Raw genomic sequence first — 18,476 nt, forward strand, 5'->3', positions numbered from 1 at the left:
AAGTTTGGCCCAACCCGTAGACATGGACATGCCTTAGACCTGGTGTTCACTTCTAAGGCAGATCCCAAGTGGTGTGGATCTACATGTGGAGCTCTAAGCCACCATATGTTCTAGCATGTGAAATGGCCCTGACCCTAGAAAAGCTACTCTAAAACTACCTTGGGGAAGTCAAAAACTGTAGTTTATGTCAAACTCTGGCAGAAGTGCCATTAAATCTCACTGATTTCCATGGAATTGCCTCTGATGTAGCTGTAACAGGAGAACCACACATTTAAACTGAGTGATTTGCAAGAGACAAAAGCCTCTCCAGTAGCAATGCATCATCATCATTATTATGTTAAATATCAGCAATAACGTGTGTTGGCAAGTTCTGCAACAATGCTGCTTTTTAAAAATTACCATTTCAAGTGAAAGGAAATACTTCTTGATGAGGAGTTCCTGACCTCCATTGTCGGTCTTTTATGAAAACTGGGTCCATTCATGTCTTTGAGCTTAACTTTGCGGTGCGAACATACCAAAGTATTCACCAGGCACTAATCCAACAACATTATAGGTGCTCTGAACGCCTTCTGTACAAGCTATAGTATTCAGCCAGTGAGACAAAGCAAATCACCAGAGATTTCACGTAAGTGATCTGGTTATGAATACAGCATTTTTTTCTGTAAATCATCAACTATTCAAGCTGCAGTCCCTACAGAATAGTGCATGATTCAGTGCTAAAAGTTCTAATGTGCATTAGATCATCTTTAGTATGCCACTTGGGGGAGAAGCTGTCAAACCGTCATTAAACTTTTAAGTTTCTCTGTGCTCTGAGATGCTAAGAGGCAACAATTCAAACAATGCTGGAATCAAGCAAAGAGGACTTCTCAACAGATCACAACAGAAAATGGTGTATTCTTGAGTGCAGGTAATTACAACAGGGCCGAGATAACAAATAGAGCTGATTTCTGTCTCTCCAAAAGGACTTCAGTGAAGCAGGAGACAATTCACACCCACACCCATACCAACTTCCTTGATAATACACTTTCCTCAGTGAACATTTACTAACTGAGATTCTTTCTTCTGCTGAACTGGAAGTTCTAGTAATCTAGTTCATCTAATAGCAAAGCTAATGCTCGAAATTTATGGTTTGTAATGAAAAAGGCATAATAGCTATTAGAAAACTAAAAACTTTTGTAACTATAGGGTCAAATTAAGTTTTACTCAGAGTAGAATGGCTGAAATCAGGCTTGGTGATTTCAGTAGTACTGGAAACCATACACAGATATAGGTATGGCCTATCTCATTCTCAGGGCGCAGGTTTCAGGGGGTGTAAACATAGATAAAACATCTACTTGATACATTGGCTTAAAGACCAACTTGTAATAGTTGTAATAGGCTGTTAATAATAGTCAAGCTTGGGCTTTGGCAAGTCTCCAGTGAGATGAAGACGCCAACAATCTGTGGATCTGCATAATTCAGGAGGAGCCAACATGGTGTCTCATCAGCTGCAGACAGCGTGGCCAATGGTCAGGGATCATGGGAGCTGTAGCCCAACAACATCTAGAGAGACCCACATTGGCTACTCCAATACAGTGGTACCTCAGGTTAAGAACTTAATTCGTTCTGGAGGTCCGTTCTTAACCTGAAACTGTTCTTAATCTGAACATTCCAGTAACTCTTCTCCATCATAATCTATACTTGTAGAGCCAGCATGGTGCAGTGTTAGACCTTGTAGTGTTAGCTCACTTGACTTCCTTTTAAAAAATAAAAATAATTATTTGATTTTACAAGTGTAAGGTTATAACAATACCAAGTGCATACAGTGGTACCTCGGGTTAAGAACTTAATTCATTCCAGAGGTCCATTCTTAACCTGAAACTGTTCTTAACCTGAGGTACCACTTTAGCTAATGGGGCCTCCTGCTGCTGCCGCTGCACTGCCGGAGCATGATTTCAGTTCTCATCCTGAAGCAAAGTTCTTAACCCAAGGTACTATTTCTGGGTTAGTGGAGTCTGTAACCTGAAGCGTCTGTAACCTGAAGCTTCTGTACCCTGAAGCGTCTCTAACCCTAGGTACCACTGTATCCATATATAGAGATTTCTCTGAATCTCCAGACTTCCCACCCTCCCCTCCGTGGGTCCTGTTGTCAACATTTTCAACTGCATATTATTTCATAATCCATATTTTGCATCTCTCCATATTGTCCATAGTGTTTGTTACATTACAAGTGTTATTAGAATCCTGCTAATGTTTTCATCTGCTTGCAGAAAATTATGTTTTTTCCCCATTCTTAAAGTTTTTGTCTTCTTGGTTCCTGAGCTTTCCAGTCAGTTTTGCTATTTCAGCATATTCCAACAGCTAACTCACTGGATTTCCATGCTGGGTGTTTACAAGGGAGTCCAAAAACATTTGGAGGGCCACAAGTCCTGTGAGCTGAGCCATAGCTATTCTCCAGTGCAATTCCTACATCTTAACCAGGCACCTGTTCTGACCAGTTATGGCTCGAATGTGACACTGTTGCAGAGACAAGGCCAAGACTACTCATACGTGATAGAGGTTGACAGCCAAACACAAAGGTACTTACATGTGTATAACTGTTGGTGAACATACTCTCAAAGCAAGTAATAACTAGTACAGAACAAAAAGTGCACTTCCTCCCTGAAAATGTAATATTTGGTGAAGACCTTTTATATTCTATCACACTATGCACAGGATGTGCTCTACAATCCTGTGGATGTCTATTCAGAAGTAAGTCGCATTAAGTTCAATGAGGCTTACTTCTCAGATAAGTGTGTATTGAATTGCGCCCTTAATCTTCATAAGCGGCTTATGCCCTAGTTTCAAAGCCATCACAGTTCCTTAGCTGAATGGACCTAGGAAGGATGTTCTCATTCTGCCCTTTGGCTTGACTGTTTAGGATTGCTCTTAATAAACCCAACCCTGTAATCCTTTAGTTCTTGGCAAAGGTCTCAGACATGTAAATGCCATCATCAGCACCATTACTTTATGATTATTTTAATTCATTAGTTGCTTTCCACATAGGGAGTCTCCAAGTGATTTACAACATTTTCAGAGGATAAAGCATCATAAAATAAAAAGAGCAGCACATTACCATAAAAAAGCCACCCAATAAAATAGCAGGAAAAACTTAATAAGCAGCAAAATCATTATGATTGCTGCTAACATAACTCTCCCTTCCATGTATCACACCTGAATTGGACTTGGAATTATGCAAAACTGATCAGAGCTGATTTGAAGTGACTTGAAATCGTTGTGTCCAAGCATTTGCAGTGTCTTAATAGTGAATATTTTATTTATTCATGCAACAATCTCTCTTTTTTTTACACCACTTATCCTTTCTATTCTACCAGCCCACATTACCGTTAACTTTGAGAAAACAAATAGTTAACTATGTTTCTGGCACACAAGTGAGCAGACACATGCAGACACCTGAAAACGCACACACACAAAGTCAGGTGATGTTGCAAGTGATCTCAGTATTGGATGAATTATCTCTAGCTCACTTTTTATTTATATTCATTTGCACAATATGCACATAATCTTTAGGGGGGAAACAAGTTAAGACCCTACTCCAAGCAAATGTAGGCATTCTAGAGAGCTGGCTTGCCATCTGCAGTTATTCTGAATGTATACACCTCTTATAGGTTGCCATAAATCATTCTTTTCTGTTTTCTGTGAATTTTGGTTTTTTTCCTAATTTGTCTTACCAGCTATGCACTAGGCATTTTGCCAGTGTCACTTTTTTGTTTTCCTGGCAACAGATTAAATTTAAGAAATAGATAATCTCAAAAGGCAGAATGCACAGACACAACTGGGGGTGGGGACTCCTGTGATGTTTACCTAGAATTTTAAATCAAGAGTGTTGTAAACCATCTATATCTGCATCTATATATCTATATCTATCTTTATATCTATGTTTCCAAACACAATGAAAACACACTAATAAAGATAATTCTTTAGCCCAGAAAGAGCTTGTTTCTTGTATGTGGTGTTGTCCCCTTATTTCAATGCCATTTTATCTTTTGATGGAATACGTTTGTGAGTTAACAACCATAAGTACCATCGTCAGTATAACAAAAGAAGTTGCTCTATGCCAGAGGTCAAATGGGTGGCCTTCCCCCCTCACCTGGCTGGTAGTTAGAAGCTAGAAGCCTGGGCTGTTGTGTGTGAGCTGAGTTGGAAGCAAGTGGCAGGCAGAAGCCAGAAAATGAGAGCCATGCTTGATTTCTGATTGAACCCAAGGCTGTCACTATGGGAGAAGCAAGTCCTTCTGGAGTGTTGACACTGTGAACCCCTCCATTGTAGGCTCAGGTTGTATATATGCACAAATAAACCATATATCACAAATATACCACAGCCTCCATTGTCCTTCATTCCAATAAAACTGGAGCCTGGGTAAGCATCTGGAAGTCTCCATCACTTGGAGATTGGGGTGCGTGTAACACAAGGCATGCCTAGCTGTGGCTAAGCCCTATGGGCAGGCTAAGCACCCTTCATCCCATGTCAGCTGACCTCCAGAAGCACCAGGTACCTCTCTGCCCATCAAATTTCCCCATTCCTTCCTTAAACAGAAGCCGCACCAACTTGCAGAACATATTTAAAGCAGGAGCTAGATTAAGATATGTCACCTTACCATCCATTTCACATACGCTTCTCATAAAACTATAGTGTGTTGGTACCACCTTTTTCCACCCTCTCTCTCCACCCATCTGAAACCTACTGTTTGCTATTTATAAACTGAACATCTGCACCATACAGACTGCTCTTGTCCAAGAAAAGTATATTTGAACAGGGAGAGACACCTTTACTTCATTTTGTTTTTTTAGCACGGTTCCATGGTCTGGTAGCAGGAGATACTGGCTTTAAAGAATATAATTATTATTTTGGATGGAAATGTTCAAACTTGGCACCTGTCCTTTGCTAGTTAATATGTAAACACAGTTACTCTCTGAATATGCTTTATGCTGCTTCCCAGCCATACTTTTTATTATTAATCACACTTCAAGTGTCTGTACTGCTCCATTCACCATGGTACCTGAGCACCTAATAGGTTTTCTCATTTATACACCTCAAATTCTTGATGCAAGAAGCGAACAGATTAGAAGGGATTATTTATCAGCTATAAAGAGAGGGGGGCTTTCAGATAAAGGATGGAGAGTACAGAGACATTGGCAATGACAGGATGGAGCAGCGGATAAGGAGTTTTAAATGGACAAAAAGAAACCATGGTGTTGTTGTTTTTAAGTCACCTTGAAGCGTTTGATATTTTCATTTGTGCTGTTCCTACCTGCAGCTTGGGTTCTAAGCACGTTTAAGAGCTCAGGTTTGGGGACTACACAGAACCATTTGGGCCATTTTGTCCCATTTTAATTATAGGCCCCTGAGATCGATTGATACATCGCCCATCTAAGCCTGCTTGTTAATCGATGGCGTCGAGAGGATATTGTTACAGCTCCTAATGATGTAACATCCCTACAGCCTGAGACTCAGAATAGATTTCTGCATATAACATGCAGTATAATTTGATGATCGTTTCCCCCTGGGTTGGTGAGTGAAGGAGGAATTAAATCATGGCACTACTGGCTCATCTGTGCCACATCAACTTCACATCTTCTTCCCCCTGCCCAGGAAGTCCAGGTTTCAATAAAGTCTGGCAATGTTAGCTCATTCCAGTGTTTCCAGTAGTTTGTTTGGACGAGCGTTTAAAGAGATGATAAATGCCAGCACGCTGGTGCCAGTGGGCAATTAAAAGAGGGCACCAAGTCCATCGATCAAAATGTGTCTGCATTCTCTCAATCAATGGGAGAGCTTACCGCTGCAGTTTGTGTGCTGGATGGGATAAATAACACTGTAAACAACATTTATAGAGTTGAAGTCATTACTACAACTATGTAGTAATACATAGTTAGTTTGACTTTACGTGGTCATAAATGGCAGCTCTTAATGTATCAGCAATGACACTTTCATAGCACAGCAATGAACCAGTTCATTAAAGCAGGTGTTTACAGACAAAGCTGAGAGCAAAGAATTCATTTTAGGCACCGTTCGTAATGACAACCTTAAATGAGGTTTGCCCAGTGGGAATGATCATATGGACAACAATTATGGTGTCACTGCAGCTGCTAAGAGACTGATCTGGAATGCTATAAAAAACTCATCCAATATTCAGTTTTGGTCTAAAATACCCACTTTGGAAGGATAGTGTTTAGAGCCTTGTTTTTGTTTCATCTGGACAGTTTGATAGAATTTATTTCAATCTGAATACCAGACCCCCTTCCAAGCAGCACAATTTTTAAATATTTGATGTTAGTACTTACTAGCTTTGCAATAACGGAAAAAGGTACGTTTGTTTAAAAAAATCTTTTGCATCTTGTTTATGGAAAAGGTGTGTTGATTGTGATAAGCTGTCATCTTTTTATTAGCAATCAATCAGTAAACTATTATTATTATTGAAATACATTGATTTATTTAAAATAAAGGCTTCGAAGAGGCTTCAAATGCAGCCAAGAGCAGCCAACTAAAACAACAAAATGTTTTTAAAACCTATTTAAAAAGCATTAAGGCATCAGAGGTTAAAACAATAAGTAAAACCACACACCCAAATATTACAATTAAAATAGCTTCCACCACATTTATAACACATTTAAATGCAAACCTCTTGGGGAAGGGTGGCCAAAGGACTGCAGTGGTACCTTGGTTCTCAAACTTAATCCGTTCTGGAAGTCCATTCCAAAGCCAAAGGGTTCCAAAACCAAGGCACCCTTTCCCATAGAAAGTAATGCAAAACGGATTAATCCGTTCCAGACTTTTAAAAGCAACCCCTAAAACAGCAATTTAACATGAATTTTACTATCTAATGAGACTAGTGATCCATAAAATGAAACCAATAATCAATGTACTATATGATAAAATAAATAAGACAGTATTGTAGATGATAAAAATTTAAAAATTCGTTCCTGCACTGATGATAGTCATTGTTTGGATGGGGGGCTTTTATCCATTTCCGTATTCGCACAATCAATCAGCAGCTGAACTGGGTCACAAAAACAAATTAACTGAAAAAGCCTCAAAAACAAAAATGCAAAATAAATAGCAAAAACAAAAGCATCAAACTTAATCCATTCCAGAAGTCCGTTTGACTTCTGAAATGTTTGAAAACCAAGGCGCAGCTTCTGATTGGTGCAGGCACCCCAGAAACAATAGCTGACAGCCACATTGAACCAGAACACTTACTTCTGGGTTTTCGGCGTTTGAGTACCAAGGCGTTTGAGAACCAAAGTACCACTGTATTGAGTTCCAAACATCCCCCCATTTCCGCAGGTAGAGAAGATTCAATGTTGAAGGCTAACTTGTTACTGTGGAAGAAATAGCTTGGCTCCTCTGTTTTGATGCTCCAACAGCAGTAGGAGTGTGTGAAAAGGGGTGTGTTGGCATACATTGAGGGAGCCCTCTGACCTACTTTTCACCCTGGCCAGTGTGAGCTTATTATATACACACAAAATGGCATGTGGTTTTGCCTGTCAGGATAAATGCAAGTTAAAATGTGTCTGGATTTTCATGTGGACTTTTGAAAAATAAACAAATCACAAGCTCACATGGAAGTGGGGCAAATTAAAAATTGGAACTGAGAAACCAAAATTGGCAGATTTGTCCACTTGTCCAGAACTGCTTTTTATGAGTTCTGCAGTATTTGACTTATTATCTCGTCCAGATGTCCCCAACCATTTTAGGCACAGGGAGCCCATTTGGAAAATGTCATGAAATAGTTGTCATGAGGGTGATCTTGAGCCTAATCACAAAATGGATGCTGAGATTACCTGCCTTGTCGCAAAGGGCAAATGACTTCCAACAAAACCCAAGTACAAAACCAAGGTTAGGTTTGAGTCTCAAATCACACAGTTGTCACCACAAATGTGAAACGCGGCGGTGACACTCAGAGAAATGCCTCCACATCCAAAAGCAAACAAAACAGGAGACCCCCCCCAAAGCCAGTGGTTTTCAACCAGTGTGCCGTGGCACCCTGGGGTGCCTTGAATGATGGTCAGGTGTGGGCAAGACTGGCCTCTGTCCCTCTTTCCTTCCCTCCCTCCTCTGCTGCTCTCTCACATCTGCCTCCGAAAGGCTTGCACAGCTGTCTATTGCAGCAGCCCTGGCTATAAGTTCTGCAAGGGAATGGGGCAGCAGTGGGGTGGGGGGGGCGGGCAGCTCAGAGACCAAGGACAGCAACAGCAACTGCCCAGAGGACTCGCAAGGAGAGGGGAGAGGAGAGGAGGCTGAAGGAACACTCCGAAAGGGAGGGTGTTCGAAAAAGGGTGAGAGGCTGCCAGCTCTGCAGGCAAGGGGTGACATAGTTGGGCTCCTGAGCCCCACAGGGATACCACATAAAGAATATAGTTGGCCAAGGGAGCTGTGGACTCAAAAAGGTTGAAAACCTTTGCCCAAAGCCAAATATGTCCCTTGCCAGCCTAGTCACCTAGCAATATAAAAAAATAATAATAATTAGGATGGGTGGGTGTTCTCCGCAGGCACCTAGAGGGTGTCTAAGGGCATCTGGATGAGGTGCCCCATTGAGGATCCCAGGTCTTGTCCTAAACATGTACTCAGAAGTAAGTTCCAGGTAGTTCAGTGGGGTTTATTTGCTAGCAGCTATAGTCAAGACAGGATATTTAGGTTCAACGTGCATCTTGTTAATTGCCACAGGGAAGCATTTGAAAATTGATACTGCCTTAGCTAAAGAATGATCTGGAGGATATAAGAAACAGTTTTCATGATCAAGTAAGGTTGGGGAAGAGCACTGTTCGTAATCACTGCCAGGATGGAAAATGGTTTTCACATGACTTTCTATAGCTTCTTTCTATGTGAGGGAACTCTTCAGTTATATTAGTACACATCAATGAACCAAGTTAAAACAAAACAAAAAACCCTGACGTGACAGAAACCAAATAAAGGCCCAAAGTGGGAGAAAGTCTATCTTGCTTTCATACTTCAGATACTTGAATATGCTGACTGGGTAGCTTTGAAAGGTTGACCCATGGTTCAGCTGGTGACATCCAGTGCTGAGCTGAGCACACACCAGAGTTCACCAAACAAATATATAACTTTTTTTTCCTTTCCCAGAGAAACCAAGGTCACATCAAAACTAAATTTATAGAGTAGACTTAACTGCTATTGCATTAAGTCTGCTTTTACCTTGCTGAGATACAAAGTAAAACTTGCATTAGATAAATTAAATTTTTCAATTCCACTTTACACATAATTTTCTAATACCACATCTCCAATGACATTAAAAGTGTTTGATACCTTAAGCAGACTTTTGAAGTGAGTGCTCAGATAAAATACAACTTGATTCTATGGCCTAATTAGGTCTGTAGTAAATCACTCTCAAAGTTGGACATTTTAGGTATTTCTCATCTTATTCCATCTGAAACAAATTTATACCTCAGCTTTACTTTGCACTTAATCAAAATGTGAAGCTCATAATATTCAGGCGCCGGCGATGGGGAGGGGGGGGTCGAGGAGGGAGAAATCAGTCCTCCAGCACCACAGATGCTTCATTGGTAATAAATATGAAATAGTGTCTAAATTGTAAATTGTATGGCATCTGATAGAGGAATCATGCTACCAAAGTTTAGAGTAGTCATAAGAACAGAGGAAACTGTTTTATACTGAATCAGGCCCTCGGTCCATCCACAATATTTTCTCTTTTCAGAAAAGAGTCTTTCCCAGACCTTTCTGGAAATACTGGCAATTTAACTGAGGACCTTTTGCATGCAAAGCAGATGCTCTACCACTGAGCTATGGCTCCTCCCCTCTTCAAGTTGCTACTTGCCTGAAGGCAGCACTTCTTTCATAGAAGTAGTGGCAACAGTCTCTCCCACCGCTCAACCTGCTCTAATGCTGTTTGACCTAGTCAGGAAATCATAGCACAGCACAGTGTCCCGATCAAAGGAAGTCATAGTTCTGCTTTATTCTGCCTTGGTCAGACCACTCCTAGAGTACCGTGTCCAGTTATTGGTGCCACAGTTTAAGAAGGATATTGACAAGTTGAAACGTGTGCAGAGGAGGGCGACCAAGATGATCAAGGGTCTGGAAAGCTAGCCTTATGAGGAGTGCTTGAAGGAGCTGGGTATGTTTAGCCTGGAAACAAGGAGACTGAGAGGAGATATGACAGCCATCTTCAAATATTTGAAGGGCTGTCACATGGAAGATGGAACAAGCTTGTTTTCTCCCACTCTGGAGGGTAGGAAACAAATGAATGGATTCAAGAAACAAGAAAGGAGATTTCAGCTAAACATCAGAAAGAACTTTATCATGGTACACACTGTGTTCAATAGTGGAACAGGCTCCCTAGGGAGGTGGTGGACTCTCTTTCCATGGAATTTGTTAAGCATATGTTGCATGACCATCTGTAATGGTTGCTTTAGTTGAGATTCCTGTATTACAGGGGTTTGGACTAGATGACCATTGGGATTCCTTCCAACTCTACAGTTCTATGATTCTGTGAAGAGACTTTAGGAATTCTACAGTACAACTTTTTGTTCCATACGCTTAAGGAACTGGGTGGTGGGGTTTTTTTTTTAACTTATGCGTTCAAGTATGGTTTTGTGCTATCAACTTAATTGTGTAAAGGTGCTCTGCTTGAAAAAGAGAAGTTCATGATGAAAGCTGTTAATGTATGATGAAAGCTAATGAATTTCAGAGGACAACATTCATAATCATTTTAGCTACCTCGATCCATGGACTTAATTTTGCTGCAATGACTTCAGTAAAGCTTCGCTATCAAAGACCAAGGTCAGTGGAGTAGGAGCAAAAAATGTTACAACCACAATTGGTATTTGCATCTTACACTTTTTAATGACTCATTATCTCTGGATTCACACTTCTTATGACATTTTCCTCCTCTGTCTAACAAGATGATAATGTTTTTTTTCTACATTTGCTTGTTTCCTTTGATGGCTTATTTGATAATCTGGTTACCTTTTCATCTAAATTGTTTGCAGTCTTACCCAGGAGACAGATTGTGTCAAGGTTATCAATTACAAAAAAAGGAGAGACTTTCATTATGTAGTGAGGGTGTGTACTGACCACAAGTTTTGTTTTGACTCTAATTTGGTGCTTCAGAAAACACTTGAACTCAGTTTGAGGTCTCTAATTCAGTTTGGAGTCTATTTGAGTCCACTTCATTTCTATACTACATCCCCACCCATCCACCCCATTCACTATTAGGAAATGAAAAAAGGCTATAACTTCTTTCTTTATGGCAGTGTGGATAAAGCCTTCCAAGTTACAGGCAAATGCTTATAGGAAACATTTTCTTACAATTTTTGGGGAGCAGATTTGAATGAAATTTGCAGGCAAGCTTGACCCTTCTCAGGTTATGAACCCTGTCAATATTCCAGAAGGATAGTTGTAGAAGATTCCCCACAAGAGCAGCCATTACAGTTGTGGGGGGCACTCACTTTCCCCGTTTCACTATTGGGAAATCAAAAAAGGGCTAAATCTCTCTTTTTTACTGAAGTATATGAAATTTGTGGACTTACTCGACTTTCCAGAGTGGATAAGTCCTGCTAAATTACAGGCGAACAGTCCCAGAGGCTTTTGTGCTGGACAGAAAATGTGATTTTGTTGTTTTGAAAAAGAAGGATCTATAATAAATTCTATGTTTGCAAAGCTTCTCCTTCTCCTCTCTTACCTGATACCCTGGTGCTTTCATTATATGGTAAGTTTAGAAACATAGTTTTGTTTTTCGTTGATGCCTGTTTGCAGGGTGCCATGAACAGTTTCAGGGTTTGCGCTTCGACTTGTCCATACCAATCTTGCTTCACCTAAGAAAAACCCAAAATCTCTCAAAAGCACGCCCCTAGAATTTATAGGTTTGTCTTTCTATAACAGTTTTGAGCATTCGTGTTTGTTTGTTTGTTTATGTGATGGCTTGACGGGCCCGGAGAGAATGTAAAAGTGTTTTAGTTAGGACAGGTGCTAAACTAATAATTTTATTCTTCACTGTAGAATGTTGGTGCTGGTACATTTTTTTAAATATAGTTTTATTAAGCTTTACATAACAAATTTAAATTCAAACAAATCATCCACCTCTTCATTTAGGATTCCCTGAATCCTTTGACTTCCCTCCGCTCTTCCATGGTTATCATTATCAATCTTTGCCCCCCCCCAACTGCTTATCTTATTTTCTCTAATTTGTTAAAAAAAGTAGTAATCCATTTTTCCATGGTTTTTCGTACATTACCAGCATTACTCAAATCCTGCCAAAGTTTTCCGTTGTTTACAGTGTTCTCTTAAATACATTACGAATTTTTCCCATTCCTTCTTAAAATTCTTCTTTTCCTGGTTTCTGATTTTCCCAGTCATTTTTGCCATTTTGGCATAGTCCATCATCTTCATCAGCCATTCATCTCTGGTTAGAACTTTGTCTTCTTTCCACCTCTGGGCCAGTAGTATCCGCATTGCTGTTGTCGCGTACATGAATAGTCGTTTCTGCTCCTATGGAAATCTCTGTACCTAGAATGCCTAACAAAAACACCTCTGGTTTTTTCACAAATGTTATTTTAAACATTTTTTTGAACTCATTGTAAATCATTTCCCAGAACACTTTTGTTATCTGGCATGTCCACCACATATGGTAGAATGTGCCTTCTTCTCCTTACATTTCCAGCAAACATTGGAAGCAGTTCTATATATTTTTGCTAATTTTACAGATGTTAAGTACCACCGATACATCATTTTCATATAATTTTCCTTTGCGCCCCCTTGCCCAGCTTGTCCAGAGTTTTGGTTTGGGCTGCCATCAGTATGCTGATGAACTCTATCTGTTGATGGACGGCCATCCTGACTCGGCCCCAGACACACTGATCAGATGTTTGGAAGCTGTGGCTGGATGGTTACGTGGGAGCCAGTTGAATTTAAATTCTTTGAAGACAAAGGTCCTTTGGCTGGGTCGGGACAATATGGGATTGGGGGGGGGCAACTTCCATCTCTTGCGGGGGCGCAATTAGTGCCAGCGCCGTCCGTTAAGAGTTGGGTGTAATCTTCAACACTTCCCTTTCTATGGAGGTGCAGATTGCAGCTATAACAAAGGCGGCATTTTTTTCATCTCCGCCAAGCTAAGCAGTTGGCTTCTTACCTCTCTCACCCTGACCTAGCCACTGTGATCCATGCGACGGTCACCTCCAGACTTGATTATTGTAACTCACTCTATGTGTGGCTGCTCTTGAGACTGACCCAGAAACTCCAGCAGGTGCAGAATGCCGCAGCGAGACTCCTTACAGGGTCCTTGCCGTGGGATCACATTCACCAGCTGCACTGGCTCCCAGTGGAGTACAGGATCAGGTTTAAGGTGCTGGTTTTAACCTTTAAAGCCCTATATGGCCTAGGACCCTCGTACCTATGGGACCACCTCTCTTGGTATGTCCCACGGAGGATCTTACAGTCTTCAAACAAAAACATTTTGGAGATCCCGGGCCACAGGGAGGTTAGGCTGGCCTCGACCAGAGCCAGGGCTTTTTTGACCGTTGCCCCGATCTGATGGAACGCTCTGTCACAAGAGACTAGGGCCCTGCGGGATTTGACATCTTTCTGCAGGGCCTGCAAGACAGAGCTTTTCCACCAGGCCTTTGGCCAAGGCACATTCTGACCCCCTCTCTCCTTATGTAATCTTCATAGAACTCTAGCCCAATGGTTGCCATTAATTTGATTTTGAACTGATTTTAGAATGCTTTCAATTAATTGACTGTGATTTTATGTAAACTGTGCTATTTTTACTGTTGTTAGCTGCTCTGAGCCCGGCTTTGGCTGGGGAGGGCAGGATATAAATTATTATTATTATTATTATTATTATTATTATTATTATTATTATTGCACAGCATGCTCTAAATGGTCTGGTACATTTTAGCAACTGCATAGTTTTCTGTTAGCTTATACATACCCAATTCCTTCCTTCCTTCCTCCCTTCTTTCTTTCTTTTTTGGTTCAAGTCCCATGTTGGGTGAAAGGTTCCTGCATTGCAGGGGGTTGGACTAGATGATCCTTGTGGTCCCTTCCAGCTATATGGTTCTGTGATTCTATGACATCTATTTCAAACACTCACTCATCTGTATTACTCTAGAGAGTCATCCCAGGCAAAATCGACAGTCTCAGCATGAATGTGCAATAATAATATATAAGTGAAGGTTTTCATCAATCTGAAAAATCCAGCTGCTTTGTGGCGTCTGATGCAGGCTAAGGCATGTCTCTCAGGAATAGGTTCTTTATAGAAAAATTGCTCCTGCCCCAAATTAGCATGAAAGACTTGTCAATGATTTCTTCTTCTGTCTTTTTTTCTTCTTCAAAAAAGCTAGACTTTATGACCATTTACATTTTATCAGGCCCAAGATCAATACATGAGCACAGCTTGAAAGATTCTGATCACTGCACATTTTGCGTCGCTGAAACTTATAAGAAGAAATAGGTCAGAATGGGCATTAGAATTGGGGGAGGCGGGTGGGGAGGAGAGAGAGAGCCTCAGAGAGAATTTCTTTGTAAGATTTATGAATGTATATCCATATTTAGCCCAGGGACTTTGATTTGTTTCCTAAGCCCATTTGCCTTCCTTGAAGTCAGCATTGTCTTTGGCTACTTTTATCTCTGCCTTGTTTCTCTTTCGTGGGTTATCGTGATCCGCAGAAGACTTCTAGCCATGCATAAACTGAACGCAGCAAGCAGCAGCTCTTAAAATCCTGTAAGTGATTCACATATAGCAAAGCTGTTTAGATTCTAAAATGGGAGGTTTGCATAAGACAGGAGAGCATAGGTCACAATTCAGTACACAACTATCTAGTCTAGGAACCTGTTTTCATAGTTGCGTGTTCAGACCCAGAGACCTCCCCCCTAAATAAATGCACACTTGACTCAAATTTTAGTTTTGGTTTTTGGCAGAATTTAGGCCACAACTTTATTGATTACAGAAGGTGAGTAGTTCCATAGGCTCTGGACAACAGTGCTGACACAGGGCACCAGCATAGGTCAGCCAAGGGTGAACACCTGGGTAGGCAAAAAGCCGGGAACAGACTATGTTCACCACCCAGATGCCCCCCTGGTCTCAAGCACGGGCACAACCTCCTCCCGGGGGTTGACCAAACCAGTTGAGTCCCTGAATTCCTTTAACGGAATACCCTTCACCTAGGGATGGCGAAACCGCTCTCCCATCCCTATCACCTGAACCAGTGCCTATCCACAACCTTCCAAGTTGTGACGATTTGCTGTGCAGCAGGCAAAACCCAAATGGCAACAGCCAATCAGCCAAGTGGGGAAATTCCTGCCGTGCCCCTGTCCCAACAACAGACAACACACGGCAGCATAGCAAGGTCAACTGCACAAAACCCTAAAAGTAGGGAGAGGTGGGCGGGTGTTCCAAATGCACAAGCCGAAAGAGGAAACTCTGGGTCATGTGCATGGGTATATATAGGTCCTTCAGTCCATTTAGACTGTGCCCCATTGGCCAAATTGAACCCAACATCAAGGGACCTACCAATCGGGTGTTGTAGCTAACCAATCCAACCCACCCACAACACAGGAGGTCAGTCTCCAGGTCTCACCACAACACGTGCCCTCTTTTAGGGAGGACATGATTAACGAGCCAAATGCTTCTGGGAAGCTTGGAAGCAGATTATAAAAACAATATCTCTCCCCTCTCTACTCACAGATATACTGCCATTGAACAATTAGGTTCAAAAATGTTGAACCTCAGTGTATAAGAACAGTATATTTGTCTTAGATGTTAACATCACTAACATTTAATATTAGGGGTATATAGTTAATATTACTAGCAAGAACCCGTCTAGTCTGCAAAGCAGTTGTTAGAAAAAAATCCTTTTGTGTCATGCTGAGAGTGGGACAGTCTTATTACACTGATCTTTTCAGATTGCTCTGGGTGCATTTTTGGCCTGAAGGCCAGAGTGAAAATTCAGAGGCCTGGTTTGAGCTCCCTGGTGCTTTATCAGAAGTCAGCACAAGGGCTCCTGCTAGCGCAGTGGGGCTTCTCCTTCTGTCCTCACCCAGAACCTCCCTCAAATCCGCTCTGGAGGGTCATGAGATTCCCCTAGCATAGAGGTATGAGAGGGAGGATCATTCTGTCTGGCAAACAGAAATGCTTATACTGACAGAACAATCAGTGTTCAGGTGGTCCTCTGCCCAACAATGCTTTCAAATTATTGCTAGTTTTGTCGTTTGCAGTGAGAAAACCAAACAACGTTTGCTTTCTCTCTGGGTTTCACCTGAAGGGCAGCTTTGAAAACAAGAGATTCCCGGTTATATATTCTTTTCAGATGAATAACAGGATTTCTGAAAACAATTTTTCTAGTTCTGTTTCTATAGTGTTATTTTATTCCTTATTTTAGGTAAAGGTAAAGGGACCCCTGACCATTAGGTTCAGTCACAGACAACTCTGGGGTTGCAGAGCTCATCTCACTTTATTGGCTGAGGGAGCCAGTGTACAGCTTCTAGGTCATGTGGCCAACATGACTAAGCCACTTCTGGCGAACCAGAGCAGCACACGGAAATGCCGTTTACCTTCCCACTGCTAGGTTGGCAGGAGCAGGGACCGAACAACGGGAGCTCACCCCGTTATGGGGTTTCGAACTGCTGACCTTCTGATCGCCAAGCCCTGGGCTCTGTGGTTTAACCCACAGCACCACCCGCGTCCCTTATATTCCTTATCTTACTCCATATTTAAAGAGCAAGATGTTCTTTCCTACCTGCTTTGCTTATTCTTTGCCCCATGGTAGAACCTTACACTGTCTGAGTTTCCAAACTTGGAATTGTAGAAACACTGATAGGAGCAGAAGCTACACAAGACTGTAGAGTTGCTTGTGAAACCAAGCCGAGCCTCATATATTCTTAGCCTTCGAAACCTACTATCTCCTGTGGGGGATTTTTCTCTCTCTTTGTTTGCAAACTGCTTTCTCTAATAGCTGATCTGTGTTTTCTTGCATTTCAATTTTAGACCCCCGGGGATATTATTTCAAACACCTGCTACTCTAACCCACACTTCCTCTTTGAATTCACAATGTTGCTCATTATAATATATGGACATCTGGGAAAAATTTGATTTGTAAAGATTCACCCATTGCAGGGCTGTGCTTTGTCTTGCTTGCTTTCTACTCTAAATAGTGAGGAAGTCACAACCCGCTTGGGAGTAAACGCCATGCACCTAAAATATTTGATTCTTTGAGCATGTTTGTATCAAAACAGAAGAAAGCTATCAACAAACCAAAATGTTGTTAATTGCAAAAACAACAACCGTACAATACCCCAAGCTTGCATTTGGAGGATAAATTTACTAACACTAAAACAAACTTCTACTTAAAATAGTATAGATTTATTTTAGTGTTTATAACTAAAATAAAGCTTTCGGTTTTTGTGTGTTTGTTTAAAAAAATTGCAATATGGTGGTTTCTTGATAGCTTTCTTCCATTTTGACTAGATTTGGGAGAGAAATTCAATTCAGCTTGCATTCAAAGGGGGACTTGGCAAATTCACACTGTTCAAAACAATATGCGAACTGAAATATTTTCATCCTTCAGAATTATAACTTCTCTGAATTTTGCAATGCAGTTCTTCAACCAAATAATGTGTACAAAAATACATATACTAGTGGGAAGTGTGCATATATATGCACATATTGGTGGAAAATGTGTATATTAGGAAATATTGCACAGAAAAAACATCAGAATGAAGAGAACTTTACATTAAAATGCTGATAAAGTGATGTGACAATGAGAAGAGCCAAATTTAATGTCAGATGCTGGTGGTGGTTGCTCGTGAGTAACCAAGCAGGACTCCGACCTGTCTTTTACAGGTTTTATTGTGCAAACTATTTACAGTGCTCCTGCCAACCTAGCAGTTCGAAAGCACGTCAAAGTGCAAGTAGATAAATAGGTACCGCTCCGGTGGGAAGGTAAACGGTGTTTCCGTGCGCTGCTCTGGTTTGCCAGAAGCGGCTTAGTCATGCTGGCCACATGACCCAGAAGCTGTACACCGGCTCCCTCGGCCAATAAAGCGAGATGAGCGCCGCAACCCCAGAGTCGGCCACGACTGGACCTAATGGTCAGGGGTCCCTTTACCCCTTACCTTTATTTACAGCACAGATCCACAAAGTTCATGTCCTTAGAGTGGCCCCTTCCGGTTTCTCACCCAACGTAAGAACTTCGGCACCCCAAGCCGCCTCCTCCCCTCCTTGCGTCTCACCCCTCTGCGCAAGCTGGGCGATGGAAGGGGCGTGCATCCCTCCTGGCCAGCCTGGCTAGGTGAGGCGCTGGGGCTCTCCGCAGCATCCTCGAGCCCTTTCCTCGCTTGGCTGGCCTCTTCCCCCTCTTCTCCACTGGAGGTGTGGCTTTTCCCACCACTGGAAGAGGAACTGCTCCTCAGGAGTTTTGGAGGCTCTCTGTATCCCAAAGGCCCCCCTGCCTCCCTCCCCTGTTCTG

The sequence above is a fragment of the Podarcis pityusensis genome (genome assembly GCF_964106645.2).
Source record: "Podarcis pityusensis genome assembly, chromosome: 3".
NCBI lineage: Eukaryota > Metazoa > Chordata > Lepidosauria > Squamata > Lacertidae > Podarcis > Podarcis pityusensis.